The sequence below is a fragment of the Phocoena sinus genome, chromosome 6 (genome assembly GCF_008692025.1).
Source record: "Phocoena sinus isolate mPhoSin1 chromosome 6, mPhoSin1.pri, whole genome shotgun sequence".
NCBI lineage: Eukaryota > Metazoa > Chordata > Mammalia > Artiodactyla > Phocoenidae > Phocoena > Phocoena sinus.
Genome location: NC_045768.1, coordinates 13,239,091 through 13,248,872, shown reverse-complemented (window position 1 = coordinate 13,248,872; position 9,782 = coordinate 13,239,091).

The window sequence follows — 9,782 nt, the reverse complement described above, 5'->3', positions numbered from 1 at the left end:
CTCAGCACTTTCACTGCGGAGGGCCTGGGTTCAATCCCTGGTAGGGGAACTAAGACCCTGCAAGCTGCATGGCGAGGCCAAAAAATCCAACCAACCAACAAAAAAAACCCCAGTGAAATTTGCTAATTGCCAATGAAGACTTTCTTCTTGCTCAGATATGTGGAGGGCAAATACCACACTTAGTGTCTGAAGTCAACAATATTAGGGACATTTCTTTTTTAAAAAAATGCCACCTATTTAAAAACGGCAGTTTCTCTATAACATGTACTAACGTTACACTGCCATAATTACATGGTAACTGTCTTGATGGCTTAACATTGCTTCTTCTCACACACATGGGCCTATAAAGGTTACATTTAGCTCTGATTACATTAGAAACAAAGAACTTTTATGCCAAGGCTATGTTTATGCTGATATACTTGGATATTATTTGGATATAACTGGGTATATTAGGATCAATATATTTAGATGCTGATCCATTCAGGGGGAAAACCTATCACCTATCTGACATGCCAGATCCTTACCAACACCAGAATAAAATATCATTAATTTTTTAAAGTTACCTGAAATGATACGCTCTATGCAAGGCCCACAGAAACAATAAGATTAATAACAATTGAATTATTTTCCTTTGGTATCTCATTCTTTCCCGGAACGATAAAAAAAAACGGATAAAACTAGATTAAATAAAGCACAATGTACACAGAGTATGCTGTGTTGAATCCTACCTCTCCATGACTTAAACTAGATGAGGTAATAGATATTGGCTGGGATGTAAGGCACCTCTGCTCCTTGGATATCTGTCTATACGAAAATAGAGTTAAGTCAGTAGAAACACTGTTTATTTGAGCTAGCTGCCCAAAGACTTAGGACATTAGCTGGCATAAGCTGACCTGATACAAGAGCTCTTACAACCTTTATTTGTCTTTTTCTAAAGCACAAAGGGCTTCTCCTACAGAAAAGAAAAGTATAAATGCCACTTCCAAGCCACCCTACCTCACAGGGTGGGTGTCAGAGAAAGAGATCATTATGAAAATACTTACTTGGACTCTAAAGAGTTGTATAGTTATGAAGGAAGTTATTATTTTTAATTAAACAATATTATGAAGATCATTCTAAGAAAGGTGATAGGACTGCTAACAGCATAAAATATGTGCCCCTTCTCAAAAGTATTTGAATACAAAATTGATTCAGACCACTGGCTGGAGGCTAAACTATAATTTTTAGATTATTTGTGCATTGGCCTTGGAATTTGAGCCATCAAGTTTACAGAACTCCTTTGTGATACGTAATCTATGGAGTATGGAATTCTCTGTGTGCAGAAAGGAATTAGATATGGCTTGATGGTTGAACTTAAGGACAAACTCTTACCTTTCGTTTTACAAAGATCACATACTAATTTTATACAGCTTCTTCTCGGAGATTTAACATTTATGGTATAATGGGTTGGGAATTCATGTAGAGAATCCTAAGAGGGTAGACGGTTTTCAAGCAGGACATTTTGAGACCTTTGAAAAATCGTGAATCAGATAACCTAGTATTTGTTCGGTACGCGGGCCTCTCACCGCTGTGGCCTCTCCCGTTGCAGAGCACAGGCTCTGGATGCGCAGGCTCAGCGGCCATGGCTCACGGGCCCAGCCGCACCGCGGCATGTGGGATCTTCCCGGACTGGGGCACGAACCCGTGTCCCCTGTATCGGCAGGCGGACTCTCAACCACTGCGCCACCAGGGAAGCCCCAGATTCTCTTTTGATGATGAAAAAATTAGACACTTGTAGCCTTAACAATTCATATGCCAGTAGCTTCTCTTTGTCATTAGCAGGGGACTAGATTTTGTCCAATTAGAAAAAAAAAAATAGGATAACTTAAGTTTCTTTCTTTCCTTGGGGATTTTTTAAAGCTTCATAATACATTTTTAACTGAAGTATAATTTACATAAAGTAAAACACATGCAATTTAAGTGTACAGTTCATTGGATTTGTAACAAATGTACATGTGTATGTAAAAACCACTTTACGATATCAACATCTCCATGATCCCAGTAACTTTTCTTGTGCCCCTTGGAGTCACTACCTTCCCTTACCCAGGAAACCAGTTTTCTGATTTCTATTTACCATAGCTGAGTTAGTCCTGCTGTAAAACTTCATATAGATAGAATTGTACTGATGCACTCTTTGCATTTGGCTTTTTTCACTCCAAAGTTTTGCAGCTCACCCATGTTGTTGTGTGTATTTCACACCATACAAAAATTTAATTCAAAATGAATTACAGATCTAAGCATAAAAGCTAAAGCCACAAGCTTTTAGAGGAAAACATAGGAGAATATCTTTGTAACTTGGGGATAGATAAATGTCTCTTAGGTGACAGAAAACAATAGCTGAAGAAATGGTAAACTACATCAAAATTAGAAAAACTTCAGCTCTTCAAAAGACACCATTCAGAAAAAGAATAAGGAAGCCATTACTATTCACCAGTGGTTTATAGTTACCTGAAATAATATATACCATACATGATCCACATAGGAAAGAAAATCCATATCAATGTTGGAAATTTTCTATTGATTTCCATTCTTCCTAGAAGAAAAAAAAAAGGTGGTGAAGGAGGATAATTAAATTAGTGCAGAATTAGAATCTATTTTGGGTCACAGCTGAGTAGATTATACCAGACTAATACTCCCATAGATAAGAGTCATAAGCTCTGGATGAAATTTAAAGAAAAAGTTAAATAAAATTATCTGAAGGCAAAGGAGAGGGACAAAAACAGACCAATCCTTGAAAGGAGGGAAGGTATTGGGTAAAATTCACATTTATACAGCTTTTCATTTGAGGTTATCTCTCAATTCACACAGAGCTAGGTGGCTAGAACTCATATAGAAAGACTTGAGGAGTCAGAGGGTAGAGTTGTTAGATGTAAAGGAGGCTGAAAAGTAATAGAGAAATCCCAGAAAGAGGGATACACAAAATGGGGTATCCCAAAGTCAGCATAGAGACTCTGACCAAGGGACTCCCCTGGTGGCACAGTGGTTAAGAATCCACCTGCCAATGCAGGGCACACGGGTTTGATCCCTGGTCTGGGAAGATCCCACGTGCTGCAGAGCAACTAAGCCCGTGTGCCACAACTACTGAGACCACGCATCACAACTACTGAAGCCTGCGTGCTCTAGGGCCCGCGTGCCGCAACTACTGAGCCCGCGTGCTGAAACTACTGAAGCCTCCGCGCCTAGAGCCCATGCTCCACAACAAGAGAAGCCACTGCAATGAGAAGCCCGTGCACCGCAACAAAGAGTAGCCCCCACTTGCCACAACTAGAAAAAGCCCATGTGCAGCAACAAAGACCCAATACAGCCAAAAAAAAAAATTCTGACCAAAACCTTGGATGACAACTTAACTGTCCATGCACAGGAAAGATTTCAGTTTCCCCAGGAAATACCAACATCCAAGAGACTATAAAAATTAGTTATTTCAGTTGATGTTCCCTGCAGGAGAAAAAGCGTTTGGAATTTGGGTCCAGACCAGTTAACTAACTGTTCAAACAAAAACCAGCACTCTACGGAGGAAAATAACAGAATCCAGAGTCTCTACAACATGTCATCCATAATGTCAGACATATACTGTTAAAAGGTTATCAGACATGCAAAGAAACAGGAATATGTGACACATAGTGATGAGAAATGGACCCCGGTATAACTCAGATGTTGGTTATGGTAAACAAGGACTTTGAAACAGCTATTATGAAAATGTTTGAGAATTTAATGGACAACTTGGTCAAAATGAATGAACAGATAAGGATCAGCAAATAAATGGAAGCAATTAAAAATGGCATACTAAAAAAAATGGCATACTAGAACTTTAAATACTATATTTGAAATGAAAATATTAGTGGGTAGGCTTACAAACAGATTGAATACTATAGAAGGAAAGGTCAGTGAAATGAAAGCTAGATCAATGTTAATCATCCATTGTGAAAAAGAGTGGAAATTAAAATCTATTTACATTTAAACTGTATTCAGAATCCACCTTTACCACCACATATGGAAGTTTTCACACTCTCTCACTGTGAGAATCTTGCCAAGTTGGGTGCCTTCTGGAGGAGGGAAAAAGAGGGGGAGAACCAGGGGATGCAATGCCCTTCAGTTGGACAAATAAGGTGGTGAGGCATGAACAGGCATAATAATATAAAGAAACCTATTTTAAAGCCCATCTCCTTTCAGGAAGTGTTTGAGACAGCTTACAATTAAGGTGTGGTTGCAATAAACAGGGAAACAATACAAGCAGAAAAAGCAAAAAGGAACAGAGAGAAGAAACGTCTATTTAGTCACCCAGGTAGGTATTTTCACATGACTTTGTTCATCCCAGCCACTCCATGAGAATAAAGGTTTTACCTTTATTTTCATTTACATTTAAAATAAAGTACTGATAGGGAGGGACTTACTTGTCATTTTACTATTTGCTTTCTTTATGCCTTACAGCTTTTTTTGTCCCTTATTTCCTGCATTACTGTCATCTTTTGTGTTTAGTTGATTTTTCAGTAGTGAAATATTAGAAATTCTTTCTCATTTCCTTTTGTATGCATTCTACAGCTATTTTCTTTGTGGTTATCATGGGGATTGCATTTAACATTCTGAAGTTATAGCACTCAAATTAGAAGTTATACCAGCTTAACTTCAATAACACACCAAAACTCTGTTCCTTTACAGCTCTGTCCCCATCCCTTGTGGTTGTTGATGTCATGAGATTACATCTTTGTACATTGTGTGCCCCAAAACATAAACTAATAATTCTTTTAAATGTATTAGTCTCTTAAATTATGTAGAAAACGAAATTTGGAATTACAAACTAAAGTTATAATAATACTACCTTTTAGACTAGTAACTTAAAAAAATATGTATTTGTCTCTTTAATAATGTAGCCAAAAAAAGTGAAGTTACAAACAATTGTTACAATACTAGCTTTTATAATTGCCCATATATTTACTTTCACTGAGATCTTTATTTCTCCATATGGATTTTCGTAACTGGCTAATGTCCTTTCATTTCACCCTGCAAGACTCCCTTCTGGCTTCCAAAGTTCCCAATGAGAAATCTGCCAACAATCTTATTGAGGCTCTGTCATATGTGACAAGTCATTTCTCTCTTGCTTCTTTCAAGATTTTCCCTTTGTCCTTATCTTTGTCTTCCAAAAGTTTGATTATAATGTGTCTCAGTGTGGGTCTCTTTGAGTTCCTCTTACTTGGAGTTTATTGAGCTTCTTGGATGTTTATAGCCATGGTTTTCATCAAACTTGGGAAGTTTTCAGGTGTTATTTCGTCAAATACTTTCTCTCTCCTCTCCTTCTGGGGCTCCTCCAAAGGAGGTCACTTACTAATTTGCCCATTATATGTGTTGTTTTTGAATGTCCTAGTCTTTAATATCTGGTCCCAAAGAGGGAAAAAGAAAAATGAAGGGAGAGGTAATGGGTGTTGACCCTTTAAATCCCCTGGGAGTTATTTCAACCGGAGGGGGAGGGGCTTGCAACAATGGGGGGAGTTGCAACAACAATGAATGCCTGTCTCTTTGTCTGCGCCTCTGTGATCAGAAGCATCAATCAGCAATCAGAGCACAGATACCCAATATTTGGAGGACAGGGTCTTTTTGCCCACCCTGGCTTCCACAAGCTGTGGGTAAGTCACTGCAGGAACACATGCACGGCTATCTGCCAAATGGCTGGGAGATGGGGATGGATGGCTGCCTGTGCTAAGAGCTGAAATTGACTGCAATTAACCTTAATTTACCATTCAAGTCTTCCTCTGGAAGTTGCAAGCCTTCAATAGACTCCAGAGTTCCAAAATAGTTACATCAGACAATTCTGCCAGTCTAGGGGGAGAGACAGCTTCCTGGTGCTTTCTACTCCACCATATTACCAGAATCCTCTTCACCTGGGAAGCCCTTAAAAGTCCCAATGCCCACGCATACCAACTGAATCAGAATTTCTGGGGTTGGAACTAGGCATCAATATTAGCTCTCCAGGTAATTCCAGAATGCAGCCAAGTTTGAGAACCAGAGTGCAGCTTTATGTCTCCTATTACTAAAGGGACACATAACTCTTATGTGATACTTTGGATTTTGGAGGCAGTGTCCCCACACATAAGGGTATCCAGCTACCTCCCACTTGTCTGATAAGTGTAAAAGCAGTGAGCTTCCAGTAGGACCTTGGACAAGAGAAAGCTCTCCAGCTGGTCCATGTTGCAGACAAGTTACCCTGTCACTGGACTCTTGTGACCAATCATATCTTACGTAGCTAAAAGGGTCTGAAGTAGACTGGGATGATGGATGAAGACTGTTGCTAGCCTTGATAGAAAACTTAACAGCAGAGGTCAACTGAATTCCAGAGTAAGGAAATGCCCCTTGAGCAGGTAACCATCATTCCCTCCTTTTATTTTACATTTTTTTCCCCTCCTTTTAAGTAGGAGTTACTGTAACTTTCTCCCCCCTTCCTTCCTTGTCTCTCACTATTGACTCTTGTGTATTTGGGTGTGAGCTAAATTTACCATTTATTTCACAGACTGCAGAATAGTCAGATGGGCTTTCTAAGGAGCCAAAGGATAAATAGTTATTACCTGGAGATGGTGGGCTCTGAGAAGCTTAGCCCTCTGACATTTGCTGTGGATTCTGTGGCCTGCTGTTAGGAGAGGGGTCTGTGCTAGAGTTGTGCATAATGTTTTTGAATCATGGTAGCAGGGAATATTTTAGATATGTGGAAAGAAGTGATTGACAGCCAGACAGCTATAAGTGAATGTGGTAGACACTTTTAGAGGCATCTACTGAGCTCACAACAGTATATCCTTCTCTGAGAACCTCCCCAGAGTGTAACCTACCCTCCAGTAAACCTACCCCATGTCGCAACTGCTGGGAGCATGAGTGGATGCTGTGCCACATGGGTTTTCTTTTCCAGGTATTTAGAGTTTTGAAGGAAGAAATCTTGAGTCTGGAGATAGTTGGAGCTTGGTCATATTTGAAGACCTTCAGGGGAAGTTTACAATTTTCAACTGTTGAAGCCCTTGTACTTCCCTGGCTCTTGCTTATGGCCTGGTTGTAGTGATGTGCTAGTAAATTTTTACACAATCACCTCCTCAGAAAGATGCAAAGGGAAGGGAAGGGAAGGGGATGGAACCCTGATTTCTAGTGTTTGCTGATTCCCATGGTGCAAACATTCCCACCATGGCCGATATCAAGCTACCACAATGAAGTCACTGAACAGGGTTGGGAAGTGTTGTGTACAACACGTTCTCACAAGCAGGTATGAACCAGCTTCAGTATACCACTGTCTGGTTGCCAACTCTCCCTTGTATTTAGTAGAACTCTCCAGTAGCCTCACACTAATCTCCCTTTTGGGTTTATACAGATCAAGGGGAATATCTGTTCTTTGCAACCAAAGTATCTTTAACTAAAACACCTAGCTAGCATAACCACCTTTTATTCTGAACACAGTCAACTTACTAAAAGTGTGTTCTAACTTTGGCTGATTTTTAAATATTTATAGCTATATCCATTTATATGCAAAACTCATATCTATTTCTACAAATGTGCAGTCCTCGCCAGGTCCGGAAAAGACTATTTTTAACCCTATTTGATGTTTTCATCCTAAGCAGTTGCTTAGGGTAAGTGTTGTCTTGGGAAATTCCTGCCCTCTGGTGTCCAGTATGGGGAACTACTTTTGTCTGAGCTGTGAAATGTTACAGGGGGTTAAGACTAGGTGAGTTCGAAGCTTTCGGCACCCATTAGGGACTATTCCCTGGGTATAGACAGGTGGGTATTATGCAGATTGGCTCCCCACGTTTCTTTCTTCATAAAGTTCAAGGGAACTTTACACCAGGTTTCTCAAGCTCATCACGATTGACATTTTTTTTTTTTTTTTTGCGGTACGCGGGCCTCTCACCGTTGTGGCCTCTCCCATTGCGGAGCACAGGCTCCGGACGCGCAGGCTCAGCGGCCATGGCTCACGGGCCCAGCCGCTCCGCGGCGTGTGGGATCTTCCCGGACCGGGGCACGAACCCGCGTCCCCTGCATCGGCAGGCGGACTCTCAACCACTGCGCCACCAGGGAAGCCCACGATTGACATTTTGAGCCAGATGATTCTTTGGTGTGGGGCCTGCCCTGTGCATTGTAGGATGTTTAGCAGCATCCCCGGCCTCTGCCCACTAGATTTGCATAGCAACCGCCCCCCCACCCCCCGCCAAGTTGTGACAACCAACAATATCTTGAGAGATTGCCAAATGTCCCTGGGGTCGGTGCAGGGGTGGGGCGTGGGCGCGCAGCAGTGGCGGTGGTTGTACAAAATCATCCTGGTTGCGAACGACGGCTCTACTCTGATGGAGTAAGCTCGTCCCGTGCATCACGGACCTTAAGCAGCACTGAGCTCAGTAGGTTAGGGTACCCGGTTAGAGCCTGAAGCTCAGACCTCGACTCGAGTTCCCATAGTGATAGAAAAGCATCTGCTTTGTAGTGGGACACAGAGTCCACAGTCAAAAAACAATTTTTTTTAATTAAAAAAAGCACCACTTATGAGGCATGACGGGAGTGGATGTAACGATTCATTCGTTAAGCAGCACCTCTGGGAGAGGTGATGTAATGGGTGCTGGAGCTGATGCAAAGGCAGACTATGGTCCTGCCTTTAAGGAACTCACAGTTCTAGAAGGGTTCAATGGGGATACTTGCAGTTGTAAGAGAAACCCCGATTCCAAGTGACTTAATAATGGGACCTCATTGGCTCACACATTCGAAAAGTCCACAGGCAATTCAGGCTTTAGGTAAGGCTGGAGCCCGTGGCTCAGGGCTGTCATCAAGGACTGTGGTTCCTTCGGCGTCCCTGCTCCTCCTGTCCTATTGTCAGTTTCATCCTAAGGCTGACCTCCCTTGTGATCCCCAGAAGTGTTAGTGGCTTCTAATGTTACATGTGTCTGTATTTCCAGTAAAAGACCTGAGATTCAATTTGATTGCATTAGTTTAGATCACCTGCCCACCCCTGAATCAGTCATTGCCACCAGGGGGAGGGAAAGTATTGATTGGCTTAGTCTGGGTCACTTGGTCCAACTATGGCACTAGTTTCCATAGAAATCACATAGACTCCATAGAGGAGACCAGGCTTTGCTGGGGAGGGAGAAAGAGAGCCACAGATGCTGGGTGAATGTGCAGCCCTCAACCAGCCAAAGCCCTCTCAAGCTCTTTGCTGCTTTTCACACAGGCTCTGCTATGAGATTTCACCCAGTCCCAAGGCCTTGGCACCATTTGGGTGGGTCTCCGTGAAAGTCTCATCACAGTCCTCTGTGCTGTGTGTCTGCTGCACCTCCCTCCGAAGCCTCACCCCATCTCCACTCTTCACAGTGATCCCCTTCTCTTCTCGCAAAGCTCAATTCAGAGGCAGCCCCTCTGAGGCTATTTCCACCTCACAGACATCCTTTCCTCCTCTGTACCCCCTTGGCCCTTGAACTTTCCTGGGCCTCGTATTGCTCAGGTTCCATTTGACTTTCTCCAGCGTGGCTCCAGCATGAGTTTAGACCTACCTTCTGCCTCTGAAGAGTCTGGGTCTACTAAGTTCTCTCTCTTTAATTCCTAAGACAAGGATTGAGAGCTTTTGGTGGTGATTCCCTGCTGTCCACAGATTTCAAAAACAGGATGGTTAAAGTGTGTGTGTGTGTGTGTGTGTGTGTGTGTGTATGCACATATGTGAGAGACAGTAAGGGAAGCAGACTGGAGCCGTGGGAAGAGCAAAGGATTTGGAGTCGGACAGTCCTGGGTTTGAGTCCTAG